This window comes from Trachypithecus francoisi, unplaced genomic scaffold (assembly GCF_009764315.1).
Source record: "Trachypithecus francoisi isolate TF-2019V2 unplaced genomic scaffold, Tfra_2.0 Lachesis_group2, whole genome shotgun sequence".
Taxonomy (NCBI): Eukaryota; Metazoa; Chordata; class Mammalia; order Primates; family Cercopithecidae; genus Trachypithecus; species Trachypithecus francoisi.
This window is the reverse complement of record NW_022681465.1, coordinates 32,904,055-32,931,948: the sequence shown is the minus strand read 5'-3', so window position 1 is coordinate 32,931,948 and position 27,894 is coordinate 32,904,055. Positions and strand designations below refer to the sequence as shown.

Below are 27,894 nucleotides of genomic sequence, written 5' to 3'. Positions count from 1 at the left end.
TTTCTTTCTGGGTCATTGTTGGTAATCATTTCACAGGATTTATTTTTAAGGTAATTTTAAGGCAGTTTTAAGATAAAGCTCTTTACAGTCAGGCTGGGTATTTATTTTTCTTTTTATCATTTTTTAATGATCTCAGTGAGTCATTCACTTTTTAAATTCTTGTTTTAGTACAAACCAAGAGTTTTACTATATGACAAGAGAGTATTGAATGTTCTTTGCATAGGGACACCACTGACTTATAATTTTAGGACTTATGCTTCATGTTATTCTTGTATTGGCAGATAATTTTTTTTTAAAGGCACCAATACATGATTTTTTTTTTTTTTTTGACAAAAACCAGCAGAGTTTTAGGGGTACAAGTTAAGGCTTTGGAAGACGGCAAAACTAACTAGATCATGAAGATGTTTAGCCTATTAAAAGACCCATTACCACTGGCAATAATCAACTGAGCCAAATAATTGCAGAGTGGAAAAAAAAAATCTAGCATAAAGCACTTTACTATCTTAAAACTATTCCATGACTGTAGTTATCAGTGACAAAAGTCTAAGGAGTGATAGAGAATCAGATCCTTTAGCACCCTGTTCTACTCTCTCTCTCACTGAATGTTGATGTGACAAATAGTTGTTAGGGATTTGATAGTGTCAAGAATATGTCATGCAAATTTACCATATTCATTTTTAAGCTGTTATAATTAGTTGAAAATAATGATGCAAATTTGAGTAGTGATGCTTTGATACCTAGTCAGTTTATTTAGGAATTGTCCTATCTCTTAGCAAAATGCTTGACTTCAATGCCAGAACAATGATTACTTTATGAGTCTATAACAATTCAACCATGCCTCTCTTCCCAGTTCACCTCAGTGATGATAAGAAGCCCAGCCTTCTCAGGTATCCATTAGTACCTCATCTTCATACTGGGCTCAGTATATTTGTTGATCTGGCTCAATCTCCTTTGCTCTTAGTGCCCTGGAGCTCCTGTAAACTCCTTTGCATCTTCAACCTCTCTTCTGAATTGTTCATTTATTTTTCTTGCTGCCACAGAAATCCAGCTATTCCCAAAGAGGCTTCTTTTCCTCTTCTGGGTCTTAATTTAATAAAACTTCCCTGCTTATCCTACATTATTTTTCTCTCTCAGAAAAAAACTGGTTATTTTCCTCCTTGTGTTCATCACTTTTTGTACTTAATTTATTTACTGTATCATTAATTTATTGCTAGACTCCCCCGACTAGGGAGAGCTCCTGTTGGTCAGCTCCTCTATGAGGACAGAGACCTTGTTTACAAGGCAGCTGTTCTCCAGCACCTGGCACATGTTGAGGATGAATGAATCAGTAAATAATCCATGAGGCTAAAGATTTGAATACATTTTAAAAACCAATTTTATCATTTGGCTAAAAATATTAATGCCGTGGTCCTAACTTTTTCTCTGGTAAATTTAGGATTTATCGATTGTGTTATGACCTATTGATGTTTTTACCAATGTGCATGAGAAAAAAAAATAAATCCCGCATAGTTTTATCAGGTGGTACATATATTTTATTCAGTTTCTGAAGCATTCTGATTTGAAGCAGAATATGATGGAACAATAATCTTATTTGTCATGACATGTTTGTTCATTCTCAGTGAAAATCCAGAAATTTTACCACTCTAGCAATCCATTGATTAGCACCTATATCTTCTTTAGCTGAACTGACACACACATGATTCTAAGCCACTCCTTTGTTTGCAACCAGGCATAAGCGGTTCCTGAAGTAAAATGCCACAGTTACGAACAGAAAAATGTGCTGCCAGGGAAAAGAAGAACTTCCAATTGTTAATGATACTTATCGCTTCAGGACTGTAGGAGAAGGGGGACCTCCGTCATTGCTAGTGCATTTCAAGGGATTTTTGTCCATTTAAAACTCTGTCATGGAATTTTAAAATGTGTTATCTCAGGGCTTGAAAATGCCTAATAAAGTTTTACATTTTTTTTTAAGATGATAAACACATACACGCACACAAATTCCTCTCAAAAAATCAAGATGTTCTCATGAGAATAAGGAAAAAGAATCGCTGAAAACAATATCAGTATTTTCTGTGGAAACCTATAAATAACTAATTCACAATAAATATAATGTTGAAAAAAACTAGAGCTGTATGTAAGTATATTGGTCCAATTACTATCAGATTTCACATGCAATTAACATTCCAGAAAAAGGTGAGAGAAGCTAGAACAAAAAGTCCATGTGAAAGTAGAGCAAAACTATTGGGTCACATTACCTCACCTTGCTGCAAAAACCAGAGTGAAATTCCCAACAAATACATCCTAAATTATTTTACAGCATAGAAAAATATAACATGGATCATTTAAAGATAAAGCCATAATTACAGTGACTATAAGTGAATGAATTCACTGAGCAAAACATTTTATTTATGTCTACAAGTTGAAACTGATGAAGCATAAAGTATAATCAGTTGGAAAAATCTGAGAGGGCGATTTTAACAAAATAAGGGATTTGGTGTGGTTCAATGGCATTTACCCAAGAGGGTTCCTGTTTCAAACTCACATTCACAATGTAACACTTCATTGCTTTTCTGCTGAATCAACACAGTAACGGAACTCTACAAAAGGTCAAGTTTTGAATCCAGTGTTATTTGAACAATGTCCACTTTATCTTGTTTTCTATTTATAATTTTAATTACAGATAACTATACCTTCTTTGTAATCTCAAACTAATTTGTAGTTTATTGTGTAACATAGTAACCTTTTAAATATATGGGGTAATTGATTCTACTGTTATGAGCCCAGTAAAAATAATAGTTTCTCAAGAACTGTTGCTTAAAGTAGTTTTGAAATCTATTTTGGGCTGTGTCTACCTAGTGCAAAAATAAAGGTGAGGACTAAATATCTGAAAAGCCAAATGACGTGTTGCAGATAATACAGTCAGTTGGTGTCAGAGCTGGAAACAGTGTCATGGGCTACAGCTTAGTAGTGGTGGGTAGTGACTGCTTTTGCTATGAGTAATAAAATCCTTTGTCTCTGACATAGGAATCCCGTGTCTTCTTCAAGCAGCCATAGAATTGTGGCAAGCTAGCTCATTAAATTGTATAGTTACTTTGAGAATTCTTTGGCTTCTAGGTCTTCTCTACATCTATGTATTTAAACCTATGTTAAGTAGAATAAAATCCCAACAGTTGGCTTCCTAAAAACTCAAATTTTTTTGGAAATGCAACTCTTCCTTTCCTACACTATACTCCAAAAAACAAACACAGTGTTAGGGCTGCAGAGCTCCCAGGGTTTATTTATTTATATGTGTGTGTGTGTGTGTGTGTGGTGTGTGTGTGTGTATAGTATGACCTCACTTCTTGGTCACAAGTAATTGGTCTTTCAGTTTGTTGGAATTGGGATTGAAAGAGATAAATTATTCTCTCACAAGGACCTGGACCTGAGAACATACAAACTTGAAGCTATCAGCTAAAATCATATTACTCCATGTGGATGAGGAAACAGAGAATACCAGTTTGTGAATTATTCATAAAGTGACATATGTCCCACTTTGCCTGGGACATTCTCTGCTTACATCTGTTGTCCCAGTATAATTATTAATAGTGTCTTCTCTCAAAGTGTTCTGATTTAGAAGCAAAATTATATGGTCACCCTAATCACTCAAGATTCTTTGATGGCAAATGATAGTAGTTCAACTTGAAGAGCAGCTGCATAGGTATTAATCTGGGTCTCACCATCCAAGCCAAGAGACTCAACTTGTAAGAATTTGGAAAGAGTGGATTGACAGCATCTACTTCTGTGAGGGAGAAAGTCCCTTGGAACTACAAAGGCTTCTATTTCTCATGTTTGATAAAGGGGAATCTCCCTTTTAGAGATTGGTTCTCCCATAAGTGTTACTGGGTAGGCCCTTGCTGTTATTACTCGTCTTATGCAGAGTAACTGAACCTAACATGATGATCCTAGATATGATTGTTACAAAGGTTTTCCTACCCTATTCTCTGGCCATAGGTTGTATGAATATGCACGTTAAGCAGCCTTCATGTGTGGATGCTGATAAGCGGTTGTGACTGTCACTGGGATTTAACCCATTTATGCCTAGTGCTCCATTATTGGAATGCTAAATTTGTGGGAGTTATTTATATCCTGCTCAAGGTCATCGTCAAGGTCTGATTTTTCACACAAAAATTCGCAACTTCCAGCATAAATGGGTTAAGACTCATAGTTCACGTACTCATGCTCTATAGCAACTAAAGTCAACTTGCAGGGAGAAAGAATGAAGCAGATGCACAAAGAATAATAGAGCAGACAGAGAAGATACTGTGAGTTTCTTCTCATGCTCCAGTCACTGCTCAGGCTGCCCCTGATGTGTATGCCACCATTTCTTCATAATTATAATTCTCCCTAAAAGCTTTCTACAATTTTTCATCCTTAAAGTTCTATTACAATTAGAATATAAACTCAAAATTAGCAGATTCAAATTCCATCTGTGATCATATCAGTAACTATAACTGAAATAGTAACTATTTCTATTAGTAACTATAACTGAAATTTATTTATGATTCTACTAGATAAATATTTAAAGCTTTAGTGTATGTTGTACATTGTGCTAGCTTCAAGGCATAGAGTAAGCAGGATAGACACATTCCTACCTCCCTGAAGATATCAAACCAATAATTACAAATGCCAAGATCCTTCCTAGTCTGCTTCAAAAGGTTGATCAAATAGCCCACTAGCATATTTAAAACTAGTATATTCAAAACTTTGTGCATCCTGAGTATTCCTCTGCTTTGGGCTAATATCCTGTGAAGAGTCACTGAAATAAAAATTCTCTTAAGAATGGATTCCATTTTTAAAAGACAGATTTGGAGACACATGAAAGGATATTTATTCACCCAAATATACATACATAAAATGGCATATATAAGATGTAAGTTTATTGTTAGAATGATAACTTTAAAAAAATTGCTTGACATGTTGCTGAAATGAGTTTTACATGGTTGTTGGGCAAACTTGGATGGAAAACACAATTCTGCATTAGCTAAATCTCTATGGAGAAAGTGAGACTGAGGGGATAAAAATTGTTCCAAACCCAAGAATAAGTTGGGAGGGGATTTGGAGACAAGGAGTCATTGAGAAAATTTTCTCAGGCTGAGTAGGTGAGACAAAAAAGAAAATAGATGGATTGGTTTTAGTGTCCCCTTCTTAAGGAAAGAAATAACTGTGTTGTTTAATATTTATTCATTTATCCTCATAGAACATAATTCTACCGAGAAACCAAAACACCAAACAGTTGAGGGATTTTCCTTCTAATCTGCACGTTAAGTCAATATATGAGGCAGAACAAGAATTGGAGTTACACCAGTACTACTTAGGCCCTGCAGGGACTTTCTGAGAACATTTTGGATTTAGGATAGGGCTTCTAGGAATACTGATGGAAAATCTTCCAAGTTTACCAAGGAGTTGGGCTAGCAGAATTTTGACAGCCAGAGGCTGTGGATTCTAAATGGCAAGATTATGTGGCATTTGACCCAGAAAGTCTGAAACTACACTTGGCCCTCTCTATTAGGTCCTCTTAAGACAGAAACCCTGACGGATCTCTCCTCCATCCTTTCTACCAGCAGACAGTGAGGTGAAAGAGATGAGATGTATTCCTTCCAAAGCTGTACACGGTGATGAGAGGTCTGTATATAGACCAATAAATCCTTGCTAATGATATTGAAAATAGAGTTCAGTGGGGCCACACACTCTCTCAGAGCTTTCCATACACCATTCTTTTAATTCGTGTAAGCATATGAGGCTGGTACTATAATTACCCTCACCGATGGATGAGGAAACTAAAGCAAGGAAAGTTAAAGTACCCTGCCCAAGGTCACAGCCAGGAAGTGGCAGAGCTAAAGTCTAAACTCGGATACTCTGGCTACCGAGTGTATGATTGGAATTTTTTTTTTTTTTCTGACTCTCCTTAATGGTAGTAGGCTGGTAGCAGCCAGTAACTGTGGCCCACAGTAGGTGTTCAATGAACATTTATTGGCTAACTGATTACTGGGCTCATCGGGAGATCTCCTGGATATGACAAAAGGCTAGCCCTAAAAGTGCAGTCAGATGCTGCAAATGTAGAAGGTTAGTCTTGCACTTTTACCTTCCTATTGTATCTGTAGGAGATGGAAACCTTATGGATTTTGGAAAATGTTCTTAAATTAGAACTAAAAAGTTATATTTTGGCGTCACATATCTCTGAGTATCATATAAAAGCCAAGAATCCTCTCAACATAAAAATGCTCACTCACAAACTTTATGCATAATGTCCAAGACTGTTTCGATCTCTAGAACCGTCCAGGAACAGAAACAGTAGTTTTGTGAGAGTGACTCTGAACTTTGAATGTTGATACCTTTTACTTTTTTTTTTTTTTTTTTTTTTTTTTTTTTTTTTTTTTGAGACAGAGGCTCACTCTGTCACATAGGCTGGAGTGCAGTGGTGCGATCTTGGCTCTCTGCAACCTCCACCTCCCGGGTTCAAGCGATTCTCCTGCCTCAGCCTCCTGAATAGCTGAGACTCCAGGTGCACGCAACAATGCCCAGGTAATGTTTGTGTTTTTTAGTAGGGATGGGATTTCACTATGTTGAACAGGCTGATCTTGAACTCCTGACCTCGTGATCCTCCTGCCTCAGCCTCCCAAAATATGCTGGGATTACAGGCGTGAGCCATTGCACCTGGCCAATACCTTTCAATTTTAGGTGATTTATATGGATGCTGATTCAGAAAAAACTGTATGCACATTTTCTGAGGTAGTTGCTTTTGTTTTTCTCCTTCAAGGGAAAGCTCTGCCAATGTTACAGTTAGTTGTGGTCACTGACTGGCTGCCTGGTAACGGCACAGTTTGTGCATTCCATGGCCAGGGTCCAGAAAGGCAGAACACACCTCTGGGGAGCAGATGTGTGAACCCCAGGTTTCTGACATGAACGTTACTGATGCTGCACCTGCTGAAAGACCTCATTATTATGGCAAATACTGGGAGAACGAAGGGACCATTTTCAGAACAGAGGGCTATCTGTTATTGTTAGTTGAATATTTTCTGATTATGATATTAAGTTGGTCAGAGTATGACAGCATGCCTTTTTTGGCATCAGTTCATTTTGGCAGCTTCTCAATACATGAACTGAGTAGCGCATCCTTATTCACAAGCCTCTATCTGAGTTGTGGTGAAAAACAGCTGCAAGCTGTAGCCATCTTTTTGAGGACTTCAGTCTTTTTGGTGGGGTAGAGGTGCAAAGTATAGGGGAAAATAACATGCGTTTCTGTATCTTTTGCACATTTAAGACTCTGGAAAAGGATATAATATGAATTAACATGAAGTCCTTCCATGAGATTGTAGAAATACAAGCAAGATTTATTGCTGGAATCGATGTGTGTCAGTTCTTAGCTAAAGACTGAAAGTATTTGACAACTTTGGGTTGGGTAATGAGTGGTTTCATGATCTCTGAAACCATACCACATTGTTTTGAGTGCAAGAAGGAGTAGAATGAGTATGAAGACACTGGATGGAGTGATGAAGACCTGAATTCAGTTTTGGTTCTGCCATTAACAACCTATTTCATCTTCACTAGACAATTACTTCCTTGAGCCTCTTCTGCAAAGAAGAGGGGTTGAGCTATGAGGTCCTCGCAAGGTTTGAAACACAGTACTATTATTTTATAAAAAGACAAGATTTCAGTTTTGTGAGTGTGTGAGTTTCTCCAGAGCACTTGAATCTTACAGCTGAACTCTTTGAAATCTGTGATTCACGTTTCATTAGTGAGGCCATGGGACTTCCAAGTACATCACAACATGTTGGATACACACAGAGATTGTTCCACTGAGAAATGAAACCAATGGTTAGGGTTTCTTTTGAATTTCTCTGTATTTTATTTTCAGGATCAAGAGAAGAGTATTCTTCTATTTTTAGTTTGCAATGTGATAGAAATTCAGGTAGTACGTAAGACCCATGTCTGTGAGTTTTCTTCTCTAAATTCAGCCTAATTCTTTATTTTATTATTTCTAGCAATAGCTATTATTTTCTTTCATCTGGGAAGTCTTGGGAGGAACTTGGGCCAGTTGATCGTAAAATGGCTTGAGAGAGGGATGGCCGGGCGTGGTGGCTCACACCTGCAATCCCAGCACTTTGGGAGGCAGAGGTGGGTGGATCACGAGGTCAGGAGATCGAGACCATCCTGGCTAATATGGTGAAACCCCATCTCTACTAAAAATACAAAAAATTAGTCAGGCGTGGTGGTGGGCACCTGTAGTCCCAGCTACTCGGGAGGCTGAGGCAGGAGAATCACATGAACCTGGGAGGTGGAGCTTGCAGTGAGCTAAGATCATGCTACTGCACTCCAGCCTGGGCAACAGAGCAAGACTCATCTCAAAAAAAAAGGGGTGGCGGGGAAGAGGGCCTTGTTTGGATGAATTATTTATTTATCTTTTAAGCCACTTTATTTTCATGATCTTAATTTCCCCAAATATCAGCTTCATGCATCATGGCCGAAAGGCATTCTAAGAAGCAAACAACCTAAGCACAAAGTGGAACATTTAGCAAGGAATGTAAAAGGTAAAATTAGATAAGCTTTACTGTACTTATGCTCTCAAAAGAGAGAGTACAGGGCATACAATATTTTACTGTTCATATATGCAGCCCGAGGGGGAAAATATGAGGGTATTAGTGATGTTGATATAAGTTGTATACCTCAATGTCACATTCGATATTGGTGCAGTGCTTTGATTCAAAAACAAAATTATAATCTTGTCACACAGTTTTAATATGTTGGAGAAACATTCGTTTGAAAAGTTATATAATTATAGACATTCTCTTCCTACAAGTTGGTGACAATTTTGTGGATCCTTTTAAGAGTTAGGGTCTCTTTTGCATTTTGGTTTGTTCTAGAGGTCAATTCATGAAGTCTTGAATAGCCTAATGCAATGGAAGTCATTTTTTTGATAGATGCTTTCAGAGCTGTAATCCAGCTGCAGAAAAAAAAAAAAAAGACACAAGACTGGCCATTACACAGTTTGTTGGACTCTGGGGAGAAGAAATATTATAAAATCTTTTTATTTTCTAATTGTTTCTCTTGGTTAGTTAGTTTGAAATTAATAGGATAAACCATGTTCCTTAGATTGTTAGATATAATAAAAATATACCAAATGTAGAATATGCTGTGGTACCAATGAAATATGCTAATATAAAAGGATCAGAAGAGTGTATACTGTTTGTAAATAGTGATTGAGCTACAGTGTTTTAAAAATTGTTATTAGTATTTTGTTTCTATTAAGCTTTAAAGCTTAATTGATCAAACACATAGTAAACAAATATTGTCATAAAGGCAAAACAGTTCTTTGTTAAATTCTTGACACTTAGCAAACATGGAATGATGTTTTATGAAACATGCCTATGTAACATTTACTCTAAGGGATGTCAATAGATGTTATTAAAAAAAACACAGAGACAGCAAAACAGTTTACCAGTGTTCTTTCCAGAAGTTTGTCTCAGAAACACTAATAGGTTAATGTGCGTTGTGATTCTCTGAGAGGATATATGATTTGTGTCAATTCTTAAATTTACTTTAGGTGTAAGTGGGCTACTTTGCGGAACCAGACTTTCATGTACTATGTAACACTCTGCTTTTATGCTTAGAAATATTTCTGTAATGACTCTATTGTTTCTTATAAAATCTCCTATGGGTTTGGCAGTGAGATCCAACTATTCAACCTCATCTCTTAGAGAACCCAGTGGATTTTATCAGATGGAAGTTCATTGTGTTTCATTGACCTTTTCTCTGATCTGCTAGCTGGATGGAGCCTCACCCTCAAGGGAGCTATCTTAATCGGTCACCCAGATTATATAGCACAAGTTCTGGAAAGAAGATCCTGGCAACATATCTAGCAGTTTTATTCTCATGATCCTCCTCCTGTAGCTCATCTGTAGAAATGAGTGGAACAGGCAAGGTTTATGCAATGGGAGAAGGCCTAGAGAGATCCTTTCTCCATCCTCCAAATGATCACCTGACGGAAATTCCTGAAATTCCACTTTTAGAGTGTTATTTCTTTGGGTTAGTATCTGGTTCTCACAAATATCTCTGGAAGTTTTACCACGTCATGTGTTTTAACAAATTACTGTGAATTTCTTTATTAGATCCTTTTTACTGGATGGGGTGAGGGATGGTCATGAAACAGTTGTAGGTAGGTAGGGATGGGAGATGGAGGACGCTGGATGTCTTGGGGATTGGAGTTAGGTCAGGGATACTTGAGGGATGGAGATCCTCTAGGTACCAAATAACACTTGCTTGGCCTCATGGCTTTGTCTCTGTGAACTTTACTGCCCTTTTTCTTCCCCAGTATCATTATGAACTAAGTGTCCATTTGTGTGTGACAAGCTTGATACTGAACATATCATGAATTAGATAGACAGGTAAGTCCTATGTCCTTCAATGGCTTATAACAAAACCAAATAACTGACCAAATTCAGATAGACATTTTAGTAAGAATTGTGTGAAAAGAGATGAAACAGCAAATCTGTGAATTAATATAATATTTACAGATTATGGTAATAGTGAATTTTTTATGTTGAAGCCTGAGCCAGCCAGTGACTTGGGAAGAATTGTGGACTATTTTTCCATTTGAAAAAAAAATAATTCTGGAAGAGTTATCTAGGATGCATTAAAAAAATATCCTGGAGAGTATTAGCTATAAAGACTGCATAAGGCAGAGGGAGAATTGAACTGAAGATGTGAAGTTGGAGTTGGAAAGTAAGGATGAGAGTTTGCTAAGAAGGCCTTTTCAGGACTGGTAAAGGAGAAGAAATACAAAGATCTTGACTTACTGTTGGTTTTCTGTTTCATTTTCTGCACAGAAATAGAAAGTCTTGAACTCTTCGGATGGAGGCTAGAGTTCAGTTACTAATTGTTTGGAACTAAGGGTCTGGTCTCTCACCCTATATCCTTGCAGATACCGACAACCTAAAAAGGAAAAAGAAAAGTGAGAAGAGGGAAAGAATAAAAACGATAAAAGATGTCTGAAAAGGTGTCAAGAAAATTTTGTGTCTGAAGGAAATGCTAGTCCAGCTGTCTCATTTTACAGATGAATCTCAGACTCCAAAAAATATGTAATTTAAGGTCACATGATAATGATTAATGGCAAGACTGGTAATAGAAGTTAGATTTCCCGTTTTCCATTTTTGCAATCTTCTTACTTCATGTTCAGTATTTAGCTTTGGGTTACTGTGTGCCCAAAATAGCTTCTTTACCTGAAGGACACATTTTGAAATACAATTTTCTGTATCAAAGAGTGACACCTGCAATATCATATTAATAGGAAAATTAAATAGTATTTGCTTGGGCAGAACCACTAAAGCATCTTTCCTGAAGAATTATAAAGATTTCTGGCCATTTCTGCAACTTACACGATTCTCACCTTATTTGTGCATATGCAAAGTACATTTAAAATATGAACCCACAGAGTGATATAAGAGAGCCAATGGAATTAACAATGAAAAGAAATGACTGGTTTAAAAGTTAAGTTCTCCCTCGTGATCCTTTGAATCCATGTTAGTGGTTATAAATTGCTTGGCTTGAATCTTGTTTCCATTATTTGGGGGTCAGGAGACAGATCTCAGTCTAGGAGAAGATTCTGAAAAAATCAAAACCCCTGTTTGCTTTTCATAGTGTCTTCACGCTCTGAGGCCAGCCTGAATCTCATGCACAGGCTCTAGACAATATGAGTCATGGCGATGATGAGATGTTTAAAGCCCTCTTGCTCACTCCTGTTCTCATCCCCCATATCCTCCCAAGAGCCACTTCAGTGCACTACGAACAGACAAAATATGACAATACCATTTGGATTTTTGCCACTTTACCTGATAGCTATTCTGTGCTAATGCATTAATCACTATGCAGGGAAAATGCAACCCCTTTGAATACGGCTGGCTTTTGTTTTCCTTTTACTTAAACTTGGTAACAAAGTACACTGTCAGGAAGACACAAAGTTTTCTTTTTAAATAGAATGAATGACTTTTCGACTTTAAAAATTAGAAAAATTTGCTTACTTTATTGGCAGGGGTGGGTGTTAGATGCAATATTAAATTTCTTTATTATTTTCATTTTTTAAAAGTCCATTTTAGAACTCACTTCAGAAAAAGCTGTCATTTGAGAAATGACAATAGTAGGCTCCAGTAATACGGTGTTTTAAAAACTTCAAAAACTTTAGTAGGCTCCAGTAATACGGTGTTTACCAAAACGGAGCGATTTGTTTCTTTGAGCTAGATGTCTGTATCAGTCTATATCTGTGTCTCTATTTGTATTTATGTCTACATAATAGCTTTATTGAGATATGATCTACATACCATAAAATTCATCCATTTAGCATATACAACTCAATGATTTTAGTTTATTTATGGAGTTGTGAAACCATCACCATAATCTAATTTTAGGACATTTTCATCACTTCTAAAAGAAACTCCCATACCCACTGATGGAAGTGGCTGCTGCCCTCATGCCGGCTGCAACAGGGAAGAACGGCAGGGGCTGTACACTTCATGGAGCCAGTCGGAGCCCTGTCCCTTCTGAGCTGGAACGGGAGCTCCCTGTGTGGCTGCAGCCACCCAAGCTGCAGCTGCAGACCCAGACCTCCTCCTCTATGGAATAAGCAGGAGCCCCACCCTCCTGGGCAGGGCTATAGCCTCCCAACCTCAGCTGTGAATGGAGCCTCACTGTGCTCTTGGGGGACCCGGGAACAGGCAGGATCTGCCTTCCTGGGTGCAGCTACAGCCTCTGCATTGGTGGCTGCAGACCTGGGCCTCCTGCTCCAGGAAGAAGGCAGAAGCCGGGGACCAGCGGGAGACCTGCCCCTTCCTATGGCGGGGCGGGAGCTCTGCGGTGCAGCTGCAGCACTTAACATAAATGAAATCATATAACATGTGGTCTTCTTTCACTTACTATGATATTTTCAAAGTTCATTTATGTTGTATTATATATCAGTAACTTCACTCCTTTTTACTGCTAAATGATATTCCATTGTATGAATATACCATATTTTATATATTCATTAATGATAGACAGTTTTCTCCTTTTTTGGCTATTATGAATAATATTGTTATGAATCTTTGTGTACAAGTCTTTACGTAGATGTGTGTTTTCCTTTTAGCATATACTAGAAGTAGAATAAGCAATAGGCTAGATATTTTAGGACTGCAGGATACCTAAAGATGTATGAGAAGGTTATTTTGATATCATTTAAAGCTTTTTTATTCATTATTAGTTTTTACATACAGGGTCTCACTATGTTGCTCAGGTTGGAGTCAGACTCTTGGGCTCATGTGATCCTCCCACCTCAGCCTCCTGAGTAGTTGGGACTACGGGCACACTTCATCATACCTGGCTGATTTTGCTATCTTAATTTTCTACTCCAAACTATAGTACACAACATTAAATGTCACTGCACTAGTTTGTGGCTTCTTCCTGCTTCTGAGATTTTTTTCTCATGTGTCTGAGGAGATATAAATACCCTCATCTATCATTATCCTTTTCAAGAACAGATAGGTTTGTCCAAGAAGTGTTTGCTACAAAGATTTGCTGACCATTTTTCTAACCAGTTCTAGGGCAGAAATGATTGGCAGTAAAGATATCCAATTATAGCTCCATTACCTCATTTGAGGTGACCTCATTGAGCTGATTGCTCTCTGTTATGAGATAGCAGCAGTAATTAGCAAGCTAATTTGGATAGAGATTTCTTAGAAGAACTGTGCAAGCATTACATGTTCCATTTGTTGTGATAATGTAAAATATCTTTCTGAGACATGCACATAGACCTTGATGTGATTTATTCAAGAACGATAGTTAGCAGTCACAATTGGTTACTTCTAGTTTTATTCTGGAGACAGGGAAAAGAAAAAAACCTCATCATGTGTATAGTGAATGGAAAGGGTCTTCAGGCTTAAATCGAGGCACTTGACTAAGGGGCTTCTGGCATACTCATACTGTGGCTTTTTCATTAGCAGGCACAGGCGAGCCAGCAATGCATGCTGTTAAAGTACTAACCCTCTCCTTGACAGTAAGGAAATCCTCTAGGGAACTGACGAGGCTCTCTCCAACTCCCTCATTACACATTAGAGGTATATTTATCTAGCTGAAAGTAAAATGTGGGGTTAGTGTCTAATACGGTTTTTACAGGAAACCTGCTGTGTTGCTTCTTACATCTTGCTTTGTCCCCCGTATTACTTTTATCTTTTTGCCTGCCTTACTTTGCTGTCCTCAGTATTCTCTCAGTATCTCAGGTGACTGTTACGAGACAGAAGTCATGTCAACAATACTACAGATACCTCCAAAAATAGTAAATGTCATATAAGATCTCCCAGATCTCTAATGAAGAATATAAGGAAATAGACTAAAATACAAAATAAAATAAAAGTAAAACAGTAAAGCATCTGAGATACTGCAGTCAAGGATCCAGGTCTCTGTGCAGCAATGACCACAGAAGCCAGGATCTCAAGAACAAAGCAACTACTAGCAGACACATTACAAATGTAATTTAAAGGAAGTAACCATCTAAATACTGTTTCTAAGATTTTGAACATAAAACTGACCACTTGAACAAATACACATGCAAAGACTAAGGTTTTTTTTTAATATTTTTCAAATATTTTGGCTGTGATCCAAAAATTCAGTATGTACAGACCTCGACATATGTTCATATTAGAGCAAAAGCTTTGTGAAGCATCATGGTGTACCATGACATTTTCGATTCAAACTATTCTGTTGTCATTAAAATACTGGCCACAAAGTACTATGTTCATTGCTGGACTTACTAATGGGGGTCAAAACCTGTACTTTGATAAACATTGATATAAGTAGTAATTAAGGCCTGCTTCAAGATTATGACCTCTCTAGGGCAGGAAAACAAAGAACCAGGCCAAGGGGGAATGTACAGGAGTGAAGCAGAGATTGGGCAATACAATTAAAGAAGGAATTACAGGTCAGACCAGCATAAAGGTCATTAGTTACCTAGCATCACCTAGAAGAATTGAACATTAGCATTAGAACTGTGTAATCTTTGTGAATATAACAATGATTAATATTTTTTATATATCAATATGATTAAGTTAAACTGAGTATTCTAGTGCCTGTAGTGTTCATGGCATAGCATGGGTTCAGCCATTCTCAACAAATTCTTCTGCTGTCCTCATGACCCCTGTGGTTGTTATGACAACTAGCTGGACTGAGGAGACCCTGGCTATTGCAGTGAGTGTGCTGATGTCCAGACTGCAGAGATCAGACAAACAGTATTACTGACCAAGTGCTACTTTAAGAAGACTAATTTCTGCCAGGAGGTACTATACGTAACATTGTGGGTAAGAGTTTGGGCACAGGATTTAGGCATCATTTGTTTACATTTTGTCTCTAATCATTTAATTGCTGGGTTACCATCAGCATGTTAGGTAACTTCCAGTCTTAGTTTCTCACCTATGATAATATAGTAACAGTGGATGTTTTGTTTAGATTAGACTTAGATAAAAAACATAAAATGCTTATCCTAATGCTTGACACATAGGAAAATTCAATACATGCTAACTTTCCCACTCCCACCCTGCCTAAGCAGGACGATTCAGCCCTCTAAAAAAATGTGGCTTATCAGGGGGTGATTCTTAGTGGAGGATGGAGAGGGCATATTTATTTTGAGAATTTCCCACAAGAGATTTGAATATGCCTCCATGAGCCTCAGGTTGGAATTCAAGTTAAGATGTACAGGAGGGTTGATCAGAATGCTTAGAAAAATGATATAAACCTGAATTTATTCAAATCAAAAGAATGGTAAAGGGCTTCAGAAGAGCTCTTGAACAGACACCTTAACACTGAAGAAGGGTTAGCGGCTGATCCGCCTTGGGAGAGCTTCCATCTGGACCAGTAGCAGTTAGAGTGGCAGTGGGGAGGGAGTGGTGGTCAAGTTCACCTTCTGGAACAAGGTACATCCTCAGGCAAATGGTATTTTTTATTCAAGAGTAGAATCAGATAAAAACAAAAATCACAGGCTTCTATCTTAAAACATGGCCTAGATATAAATTTTCTGTTGGAATTTTAGTGAAGGAAATTTTTTTAAATCTGTATTTGAGATAATTTGGGCTAGAAATTGAGGACCTGTGGAGATAGAAATATTCAAGAAGTAGGACTGGGAAAGAATTGATGAGTTTGGATTACATATTTTTATTAACCACAAAGTAATATATTTTCAAGAGAGGAGCTGAAAAAAAGAGGGAAGTTCTTCAACACGTCAACTACAGGCATCTGGTACTCACCTTCTCTACAAAGAGGAACCAAAATAGTACATAATTACATGTCGAATAAATAACCCAAGAAGAAACAGTGGAATTCAACAGAGATGTGAAAGGAAACACCTAAGGCAAGGAAGGAGCAGAAAACGAGGCAACTTGCTCAGCCCAGAGCGCTATTTCTTTCTGATTTAGGGTTCGGTTTATTCTTGTCTAGTTTTTAAGGTGCGTAATTAAATTGAATATTTGTTCCACTTTTTGATGTAGGTGTTTGTTGCAATAAACTCTTAGCAGTGCTTTTGCTGTGTCCTCCAGATTTTGGTATGTTATGTTCCCATTTTCATGTAAGACACTTTTTGACTTCCTGCTTAATAAAGAGTTAATAGTCGCTCCAGAGCATGTTATGTAATTTCCATGAATTTGTACAGCTTCCAAAGTTATTTTTGGTATTAACTTTTTAGTATTAATTTGGTATTGGTATTCTGTTGTGTTCTGAGAAGATACTTGATTTGATTTTAATTTCTTAAAATTTGTTGAATTTGTTTTGTGGTCTAACATATGCTTTATTTTAAAGTATATTTCATGTTCTGATGAGAAGAATGTGTGCTGTAGCTGTTGGATGAAATGTTCTATAAATATCTGTTTAGTCTATTTGGTTTAAAATGCAAATTAACTCTAATATTTCTTTGTTTTCTACCTAGATGTCCTGTTCAATGCTTAAAGTGGGATGTTGAATTTTTCAACTATTAATGTATTGGAGTCTATTTCTTTAGCTCTCATATTTACTTTATATTCTGTGTGCTCATTGTTAGGTGGTGTATACTTCTATTTGCCATATCCTCTTGCTGAACTGACCCCTTTATCATTATATAATGAGTTCCTTGTCTCTTTTCACATTTTCTTAAAGTCAATTTTGTCTGATATAGATAGAGCTATTCCTGCAGGCTTTTGGTTTCTATTTGTGTGGAATTTTTTTTCATCCCTTTACTTTTAGTTTATAGGTCTTTATAGGTGAAGTGAGTTTCTTGAAGGGATGTATAGTTGGGTGTTGTTTTTTAATTTAGAATATCTTTTGTTCTTTTATCTCCCTTTTATGGTTTACTTTTATGATTTTGTGGTCTTAAAAATTGATACAATTGGATATCTTTCTCTCATTTGTCATCTGCTCTACTAGTGACTTTTATACTTTTGTATCTTTTTGTGATAGCTATTCTTTCACTTCCAGATTAGGGCTCCCTAATGCTTAACAGCTTAAGCATTTCATGTAGGGTCGGTTGGTCAGTCAAGTGGTGATGAATTCTCTCATCTGGGAAAGATGTTATTTCTCTTTCATTTCTGAAGAATAGCTTTGCCAAGTATAGTATTGTTGGCTATCAGTTTTCTTTCTTTCAGCACATTGAATATATCATCCCATTCTCTCCTGGCCTGTAAGGTTTCTGCTGAGAAAACTGATGTTAATCTGGTAGACATTCCCTCAGATGTAACTTGATGGTTTTTCTCTTGCTAGCTTTAGAATTCTCTCTTTGTCTTTTACTTTGGACACTCACTATTATGTGCCTTGCATAAGCCTTTTTTGGATTGAATTTATTTTTGAATCTTTAAGCTTCCTGTCACCTGAATTTCTATATCTCTTGATGCAGACATTAAAAGTTTTCAGCTGTTGTTTAACTAAATAGGTTTTTGTCTGCCTTTGTTCATTTCTTCTTCTTTGGAACTTCCAAATTTTAAAAATTTGTTCACTTTTTGGTATCCCCCAAGTCAAACATAGGCTTTCTGTAATCTTTTTAATTCTTTTATTTTTTTGTCTGACTGGGTTATTTTAAATGGGCTGTTTTGAAGTTCAGAAATGATTTCTGCTTGATCTATCTATTGTTAAAGCACTCAATTGTATTTTTTATTTTATTCATAGAATTCTTTAGTTCTAGAATTTGTTTGGTTCTTTTTTTACATCTGTGTCTTTATCGAACTTCTCATTCATATCCTGAATTGTTTTTCTGACTTCTTTGTTTTGTTTATGTGTGTTCTCATGTGTTTCACTGAGTTTCCTTAAGATCATTATTTTACATTATTTTTCATGCATTTCACAGACTTCTTTTTCTTTGTGATCTATTTGTGGAGAATTATTGTGTTTCTTTGGAGATGTCATGTTTCCCTACTTTTGCATGTTTTTTGTGCATCTGGTATAACACTTTCCAATTCTATGGATTGACTGTCATAAGGAAATACTTTTTTCTATAGGTCTATGTATTGTGTTCATTGGGTAAGATGCTTTGGCTTTGATTCTGAGTGGGTCCACTAGCATAGTCTTTGTACAATTTCTTCAGCTCTGATAATATCATTGGTATCTGTGAATTCCTCAGTGACTTAGGCTGAGGTTGTTCACAGAGGTTGTGGTGCAGCTTTGCTGGAAATGAGAACACCAAGTGGGGCAGTTCTTTGGCCCCTGGATGGTATATGCTAGTGTTGGCATTTGCAATGGGATAGGATATATTTTCAGGACTGCAGGTGGCATGCATGGGCTCTGGAAGCAGGCAGCATGCCAATTCTTAGTCCTTTGGATGGTGCATCTATCTTCAGGTCTCCCAATGTTGTGTATTGATTCCCAGACGACCTGGGTGGGTGAATGCCAGTAGTGGTGGTGAGTGAGTGCCAGTAGTGGCGGTGAGTGAGATGACCATATCCTTAGAGCTCTGGATGCTGCTTGAAGAAGTTAGATAACTGTTTACATCTGGAAAGAATGTCATATGGAAGAAAGGCCAGGCATGTGGTGAACTGAGTTCTAGTTTTGCCTTTGAACTGGCTTTTCAATTTTCTAATCTCCATTATTAAATGAGGGGATGACAAATTACTCACAGTTCATGGCAACGATGGTCAGTTTATTTGAATATTCATTCATTCATTAAGTACACATAATAAAGTATCATTTTTGGAGCATATAATACCTTAGAAAAGATAAGATAACCATCAGAAAATAAAATACAAGGTAAAGGATGATAATTGTCAAAAGACAGATAAGTTCAGAAAAGGGAGAAGGTTTATTTATCTAGGACCATCTGAGATTGCTTCATAGTAGAGATGGACAGCACTTGAATAGCTGTTTGAAGGACAGCTAGAATCTGAACAATTTATACTGGGCCATCAGTAGTTAGGAGATAGTTCAGGGGAGGGAACTAGCACAAATAAGATCATTAGGTCCGAAAAATTTTAACAAGGTGGGGTGTGGAAAGGAAATAGAATGTAGCCCTGTTTGGGTGGAATGTAAGGTACTTTAAAAGAAACAGTGGAAGACAAAGCCAGAAACAGGAGTTTCTGGAAAAAATATAAGGCCTTAGAGTGCTCTGGAGGCAACAAAGAATGATAGAAGTCTCTAGAAAGAGTTATGCAATGGTAAGAGCTGAATATAAACAGGAATTTCATTTTCTTCTTCTTCAATTTTTTTCTTTTTATTGATATAACTTAGACTACCTGGGTTCAAATTCTGTCTTCACCATTTACTATTCAGGAGAACTTAGGCAAATTATTTAACCTTGCTAAGCATCAGTTTCTAAACCTGTGGGATAATAACCTACCTTATAGGGTTGTTGTAGAAACTAAAAGAAATAATAAGTAAAAGCACTTAACAGAGTGCCTAGTACAAGAGCTGCTCTCACTAAATGATAGCTGCTACTTTTGTTGTTATTTAAGCTATTTAATAGAACAGTTTTGTAGCTCTTTAATAAGGACTTTTCTGTTCAAGTAGGGCCTCTGACCTTTTGGGATAAGAAAAGCCACCTAGTAGCTGTCATTACTATTTTTAACCTCTTGTAATCAGTGATAGTCTCTGGGCTCCAGGGGTTTAAAAGCACTTTGCTAACATTTCTGAATTTGGAGTAATCTGTGCATTCAATCCCAAGCATTTTCTTTCCATCTATGAAAACAGTCCCTTGAAGATTGCCTTAATTGATTTGGTAATTAAAGGAGTTCAGACATTTATAGTGATATTTTATAATGAAAGTCCCAGTCAGTGACTACTTTGGAGGTTTTACTATTTTTTTTTTTTACCTTAATTCCCATCCTGTTATCAGCTGTTTAAAGCCACGAATTTGGGGTTGAATAGAAACAGCCTGTTTTGTAAGGGCTTAGAGAGACTATCTCTTCCTAGTTGAATGATGTTAGGGACATGTTTTAAAATGGATGGGAGGGTGGAGGAGGCTCATTTCATTGTTCATCTTGAGTGATGAAAAACGGGCCATGGTATGATGCTCACTTTGTACCTCTTGTACACTTCTAAGGTCAAAATGGTCACTGGATGCCTCCTTCCAATTTGGCATGTCTACCTATCTGAACATAAGCATTAATCCTAAAAAAAGAAATTAAATGACTGAGATTCCATGATGTTCATAATTGCTAATTACTGCTAATTATTTAAAGATTATTCATATGGGAAAAATTCAACTGCAAATAGAACACCAATAATATATTTTGTCAAAAATTATAAGAAAGTTAATTTATTTTGTGGAAATCAAATGCAATTATTTTATTAACTTATTTGTATGATCATTTTGTACATACATACTTTATATATAATTTAATAAGTATGTATAATACATAATAAAATACATACAGTAAAATATATAATAAAATATATCTAATAATATATGTAAGACAGAACTTTTCATGTATAGAGCTTTCTTAAGTCACTTTAATAGCAATGACTCAGTTGATTTCACAACAGTTTTGTGGAATATTAATAGATAACTGTTAATTATTCCCATTTTATTAATGAAGAAACGAAGTTTTAGGAAGTTAAGCAATTTGCCCGAAGAAAATGGTTAATTTTTTTTTGTTACTCACTTGTCCAAATTAGGAATACTACGTGCTATAATTTGAATATTTGACCACTTTAAACCTCATGTTGAAATTTGATCCCAATGTTGGAGGAGGGGGGCTAATGGGAGGTATTGGGTCATGGGGGTGGCAAGGGATGATCGTATTTTGCAATGTAAGAAGAATATGAATTTTAGGAGGTCAGGGGTGGAATGCTATGATTGGATACTTGACCCCTCCAAACTGGAAAGATCCCCAGTGTTGGAGAAAGGGCCTAATGGGAAGTGCTTGGGTCATGTGAGCAGATCCCCCATGAATGACTTGGTGCTGTTTTCATGGTAAAGAGTGAGTTTTGCTCTGTTAGTTCCTGAAAGAGTTGGTTGTTAAAAGAACCCAGTACCTCCCTGTTCTCTTACTTTCTCTCTTGCCATGTGATCTTTGCACATGCTGACTGGCTTTCCCTTTCCACTATGAGTAGAAGTAGTCTGAGGCCCTGACCAGAAACAAATGCTTGCCACCATGCTTCCTGTACAGCCTGAAGAACTGTGAGCTAAATACACCTCTTTTCTTTATAAATTACCCAATAACAATGACTTAGACATTATGAGAAAAGAGTGAAGTTACTACCTAAGAAAACTATTGGTATTGACTCTGAATGCATCAATGATAAAATAATAAAGGAATTTACTTTTCACTTTTCCAAGCAATAGAATGTGGGGTGAAGGGTACATTGGAGTTAGCCTGGCTGTCTTCAGATCCCACCTTCATTACATACTACATGTGATCTTGTAAAGTTATGTACACTTTGCAGCCACTTCCCGTCCTAATTTGTAAAATGGGAACAGTAATAATACCTCTTCTCTGGAGGACTGATGGAAGAATTTAGGTAAAGCACATGGCACAGGGCCAGGTGCAAGATTTATAAAACTAATATGTTGCTACCATTATTATTGTAATTACTATTATTTCAAGTGAAATTTCAGTCCATACCTGAGGCTTGGATGGACCGTATTTTTTCCCCAACAGTTTGTTAATGTAGAAATACAAGCAGCCGTCCTTCAGGATGCAAAAGTGCAGGACCCACATGTCTGTGCTTATATCCAGCTGGTGCAGAAGACCCAGACACCCTTGGTTCTTGATAGCCAGAGGTGGGAGACTACTGTTGTGCAGAGTAACATCTTCCCAGACATGGTTCTTCAGGTGTAACACAAAAGGGTCAGCTGAGTGGTCATCTTGTGCCAAAAGTTTTCAACTCCCAGACCAAGTCTGTCTGACATTAGGGAAGCCACTGCCCTAAATGGTTCTTGCTAAGACAATCTGAATACTCGAGCAACTAGCCAGAAAACTAAACTTACCCATTGTCTATAGGGAACTTCTCTTCTTCCTTCTTGTGTCCATAGACATCCCTTCTTTTTGGCTTCTATTTTATTCTGAGAAAATCAAAAGTATATCAGCCAGAGAACATGGAATCATGTATAGAAAGGAAATGGAAACAAGCATCTTAGTAAAGACTGTTTTTAATGCCCCCGTCTATAAGCACTGAGCCTGATAAGTGAGGTAACATGTCTGGGAGGGTGTTACCTCACTCACCATTAGGATTGTCTTCCTAGCCCTGTTCCTGGTATGTCCACTGTGACGAATAGCAGTCCTTGGCTCATACTTTTCCTTACCTGTAACTCTCCCTTGTGCAACGGAACAAGTTAAATGCCCCAGGCCAGCTCACGTCTTAGGATCTCATGGTCAGTGACATGGAAGGCCAAAGATAAAATTCTCTTCCCTGGAGGACAGCCCTTCCTCCACAGGCCTGGGAACTGGGAGGGAACTCTGGGAACTGTGACCTGAGGCTGGGAGCAATGTGCTTTATCTCTTCATCAGAATGCCCTACCTGTGCTTGCCAGTTCCTCTTCTCTGTTTGGTTTCATTTTTGCTCTTTAGTTTTAACATGGCAGGGCAAATGATTTCAGAAGGCAGAGTTTGCTGTATTCTTTGCTGCGAAGTAGGAGCCTGCTGGGAGTTTGGGTGTTCATTTTTTCCTCTTTGCTTCAGACTCTTGAGTGCATTAGCAGAATAAATGCCTCCTAAAAATATTGAGGCTCATTAGGATGACACATTGGAAAGATGAATGAGTGTGCTCAACGTCGTGTTCCAGGTAAAATGAAACACAAGTCCTGTTGTTTGTCAATGATGATGCTTGTTATTGTTCTGAAAGGACAATTACAGGGTACCTGGCAGTATATTTAAGCTCTAACAATCCAAATTTTCCCAAAGGCACAAGAGCCAAAATATGTAGAGAAGATAATGGATAATTACTTTTGCTTGTATACCATTTTGTGAGGAAATGAGCATATTTAAAGGAAATCTATAATCTCATTAGAAATCATATCTATATCATAAAAATGAAACAATTGGTATTAAAGCAATTTTTTTCCCCAACAGTTTGTAGAACAAGTTCAGAAAGAGAAATATCAAATGCCTTATATGTCAAGGTGATGACTCTCCTGTTGATGTTATAAAGTTATCTATCAGTTTGTAGGTGAAATTTAAATTAAAAACCGTATTGCTGCAAAGCTTGGAATCATGAACGGGCAGGAATAGTGAAAATTGGCCTAATATGTCTACAGAACAAGGATGTAAACATAAAGCACTGTATTTCTGAATTATAACACACTCATTTCCTAGCAAGCTGCTCAATCAATAGCACCATCCTGAGATATCCCTGAGATCTTATATTTGGGGAGTAAAAAGAAAAAAGCAGCAGTGGTTTGTCATCATGGGGAACTACTGGACTTCTTCATGTGAAACAGAAATTCCACCCCAGTTTGTGACTCCCCACTGACTCTTACTGAGAAGGATGGCATACAAACTCCTGAAAATGAAAAGAGCAGCAGGAATGCAAGCTCCCCCATAGGAACTGAGCAAAAAAACCTGTTGACTTAAGATCTCTTTCCCAGCTTTTAGAACACATCTGAGACATCCCAGGGTAGACCACATGACATCTAACATGTTCCTTTCCCCCTCTGAGAAGAAATGCAAAATGAAAGAAGAGATAAATATCAAGGAAATCTTACCTGGTGGGCAAGATGGGCCACTTTGTCCATTGCCTTAAGCCACCTGAAAGACAGTAAAAGTGAGAGGAGCTGTCTTTGGGGGAGCTGGATAAGTATAACTTGGAGGAGCTTGTTGTTCTTACTGAACCCATTGTTGAGACAGAACAGTCTTGAGGCTCAGATATATTTCATTGCTCTAAGTTTATAGTTGAAGGGTGACACATTTGCAAAATTGGTGTTACTAGGTGGCAAAATCGTACTTCCACTTGGCATATTTGAAATATTCTTATCCTTTTCCTTTACTATAGTTTACTTAATGCCTGAGAATAAATGTAGTCAATCTTTACTAAGGTATATGAATTTATTAACACCAAGGTTAATAACAATTGGTACATTAACTGTAAAGTACTGGCTATTAAAATATGGGAAGACTGGTAAATAATCATTGTCCTGAGTCTTTCCCTAAGTGTTCCTTGGACATAGAGGCCACCTTTAACATACCATTAATGCCCCTCCCTGAGGACTGAATTTTCTTAGTTTTGCCTCCTTAGCTAGGCACCAGCCTAATCAGCCCACCCTATCTTGCCAATCATTTTCAATTTTCTTTTAATTCCCTAACTTCCAATCAAACTATACTGCTTGCTACTCTCCCCACAGCTTGATTTATTTCCTTTGCCATCCTATGTTCTACTTCTTTGTTATATGCTTATCCAATCCTATGCCATACCCTTCATAAACAACTTTCATGCTCTCATCTAGAAACTCTCTCTTCCTACTCTCAATTCTTATGCCACTTTGTCTTCTCCTATTGCACTTCTCAATTTTTATTTTGGATTCAATATATTAAAATAAATGCCCTACCTTCTTAGTTAAGAGGATTTTTTTTTTAATGCAAGGATTGGCTCTTCACCATACTAATAATCTTTAGAGATCTTAAAACAGTGTCTTTGGACATACTAGATTGTTAATAAATATTTTGTGCATTAATTGAAGTACAATCAAGTTGTTACTGTGTTTTCTTGTTTGTCTTTTAAAGTACCATGCATTTGAATAGACGATGTTCCACAAATAGAGATGGTATATTGTTTGCCTAACAGGTTTCAGACCTAGGACTACCTTTAAGATTGGAGCTGGGCCCAAATGTTCTTCAGGAAATGTGTCATTGATACTAAACACTGTTGACGTGTGGCCTTTCTGTCATTTATTCTTTGCCACTCTATCCCACCCCTCACTCTAGCATTACTTTCAATAGTTTTCAGTCACCTCATTGGATTGGCCTGTGGTCTCCATTCCCTCAGGGACTGAGTAATGATCATGGGGGCTAAATGATCAGAGCTCATAGGCTACCCTCTTAGATTGTAAGCACAATCCTCTTCCTCCATTTGGGTTGTATGTTAATTTATCAGCTAGTTTCATTCCTCTGCAAAGCTATGTTATCATTAAAATTTTGCTCTTCTCACTATCTTTTATTAAGTCGTAATCCTGATAAATTATTTTTATACCTACCACTATTCATCCAATTAGCTTAAAATATATACACTTGGCAAGTTTTGGAGATGCTGGATGAGATCTGCAGTAATAATTATGTTTTTTCAAGAAAAAGTGGAGATCTAAGGTGAGTTAGCACACGATCCTTATGTTCTTTGGAAATTATTAGAAAAAATCTGGAGGGAAGGTGAAGAATCAAACTTTTCCTGCCTAATGAAAAAAAAAAAAAAAAAAGACATGTATTGACTCATGCTATGAATCTGTTCTTTCCTTTCCTGCTTCCAATCTTAAGTATCTGTAAGTTTGCTGTGGAAGAAGCATTTCCCTCATTCAAAGTGAAACTAGTAAGATAAAAGATGAGTGAATTATCTTTTCATTTCTTGGTTTGAGGTTGCACAGAGGCAAAAAGTCCTATTTCTAGACTGAGGTGCACAGTTAAACACAAATGGTTTTCCCAAGCTGCTATCAACACTAACTTCTGCACCTTCTAATTTTATTACTTCTCGAGGTGGCCATTTTCCTCCATCCTGTAACTGATAAGAAAAATGTTCACTGTAAGCAGATAAGGAAGAAAAAGGGAGAGGTAAGGAGGACTAAACTGATTGTTTTGATTATTTTTTGATTCTGAAATGAAAATAAAACCAATACTTTTCTTTGTAGATTATGTTCCATGAAACTCCAAATTTTCTAGCTATCACGTTTTCCCATATCGCTTTTAAATATGAATTTATATGAATTTTTTTCTTTCTTTTTTTTTTTTTTTTTTTGAGACCGAGTCTTACTGTCACCCAGGCTGGAAAGCAGTGGCGTGATCTCGGCTCACTGCAAGCTCCGCCTCCTGGGTTCATAATTCTTCTGTCTCAGCCTCCTGAGTAGCTGGGACTACAGGTGCGTGCCACTACACCTGGCTAATTTTTGTATTTTTAGTAGAGCTGGGGTTTTACCATATTGGCCAGGCTGGTCTCAAATTCCCGACCTCATGATCCACCTGCCTCGGCCTTTATGCCAACTTTGGAGAGCATTATTCATTATTAATGTCCATCTTTCCCACCAGAAAAAAAAAAAAAAAACAAAAGAAATTAATATCACAAAATATATGTGGTTGGTACTGACATACATCTCTAGTTAGTACCTATAATAAACATATATTTCATGCTTATTGTATATCAGGCCCTCTTCCAAATTCTTTACATCTATTAATTGATTTTTCTTCACTAATGCTCATGAGGCAGTTACTCTTATCTCCATTTACAGATTAAGAAACTGTCACATGGAGAGAATAAAAAGTATTTTTCTTTAAAGGACAGTAGTTTAAAATATCATAATATGTATGAAAAACTAAATCATTTTATAGGTAAATATTTTATTTGTATTTATTTTACAACTGTATGTCAAAACATCCTGTCCGTTTTTCATGTCCTAAGAACGTCTGCACTGAGACTTAACTTACTGCAAAGTCACTCATTTTACAGGTATAATTTAATGACTTTTTAGTAAATTTATAGAATTAGGAAACTATTATCATAAGCTAGTTTCAGAACTTTTCCAATAACCCCCAAATTTCCTTTGATTCTGTTTGTAAGTCAATTGCTACTGCCTCACACCCCCAGTCACAGGTAACCAAAAATACGTTTTCTGTCATTACACATTTACCATTTCTGGACATTTGATGTAAGTGGAACCATATAATATGTGGTCTTTTGTGACTGGCTTCCTTTACTTTTTATAATGCTTTCAAGTTTCATCCATGTTGTATCACTTTTCAGTACTTCATTACTTTTTATTGCTGAGTTATATTCTATTGTATGAATATGCCACATTTTGTTTATCCATTTGCAAATTGATGGACATTTACTTTCCAGTTTGGACTATCTTGAATAATGCCTCTATGAACATTTGTGTACAGTTCTCAGTGTGGACATATGCTTTTATTTCTCTTTGGTAGATTACTTTGGTGAAATTTTTGGGTCAAATGGTAAATTTAACTTTAACTTTATAAAAAACTGACCAACCGCTTACCAAATTGGCCATGCCATTTAAAGCCTCACGGGCAGTATATGAGCTTTTCAGATTCTCCACACCCTCACTAATACTTGGTAATGTTTGTCTCTTTGATAGTAGACATCCTAGTGGGAGTTATCTCGTTATGGTTTTATTTGCAATTTTCAAAACACTCAAGATATGGAGTACCATGTAATGTGCTTATTAACCACTGATATGTCTTCACTAATGACATATCTCTTCTTTGGTGAAATGTCTTTAAAATATTTATGAGAAATAATTTT

The 27,894-nt window shown here is 36.9% G+C and overlaps 1 long non-coding RNA gene across 1 annotated transcript in view; it reads right to left on the bottom strand.

The window, feature by feature from the left end:
- Positions 1-22,965: 22,965 nt before the first annotated feature.
- Positions 22,966-27,894, bottom strand: part of LOC117064417 — a 44,305-nt gene continuing 39,376 nt past the window's right edge. Inside the window, exons 2-3 of the long non-coding RNA XR_004429444.1 lie at positions 24,143-24,185; positions 22,966-23,152 (exon numbers count right to left, since the gene is read on the bottom strand). This is a non-coding gene — a long non-coding RNA (uncharacterized LOC117064417). The remainder of the gene's footprint in view (positions 23,153-24,142; positions 24,186-27,894) is intronic.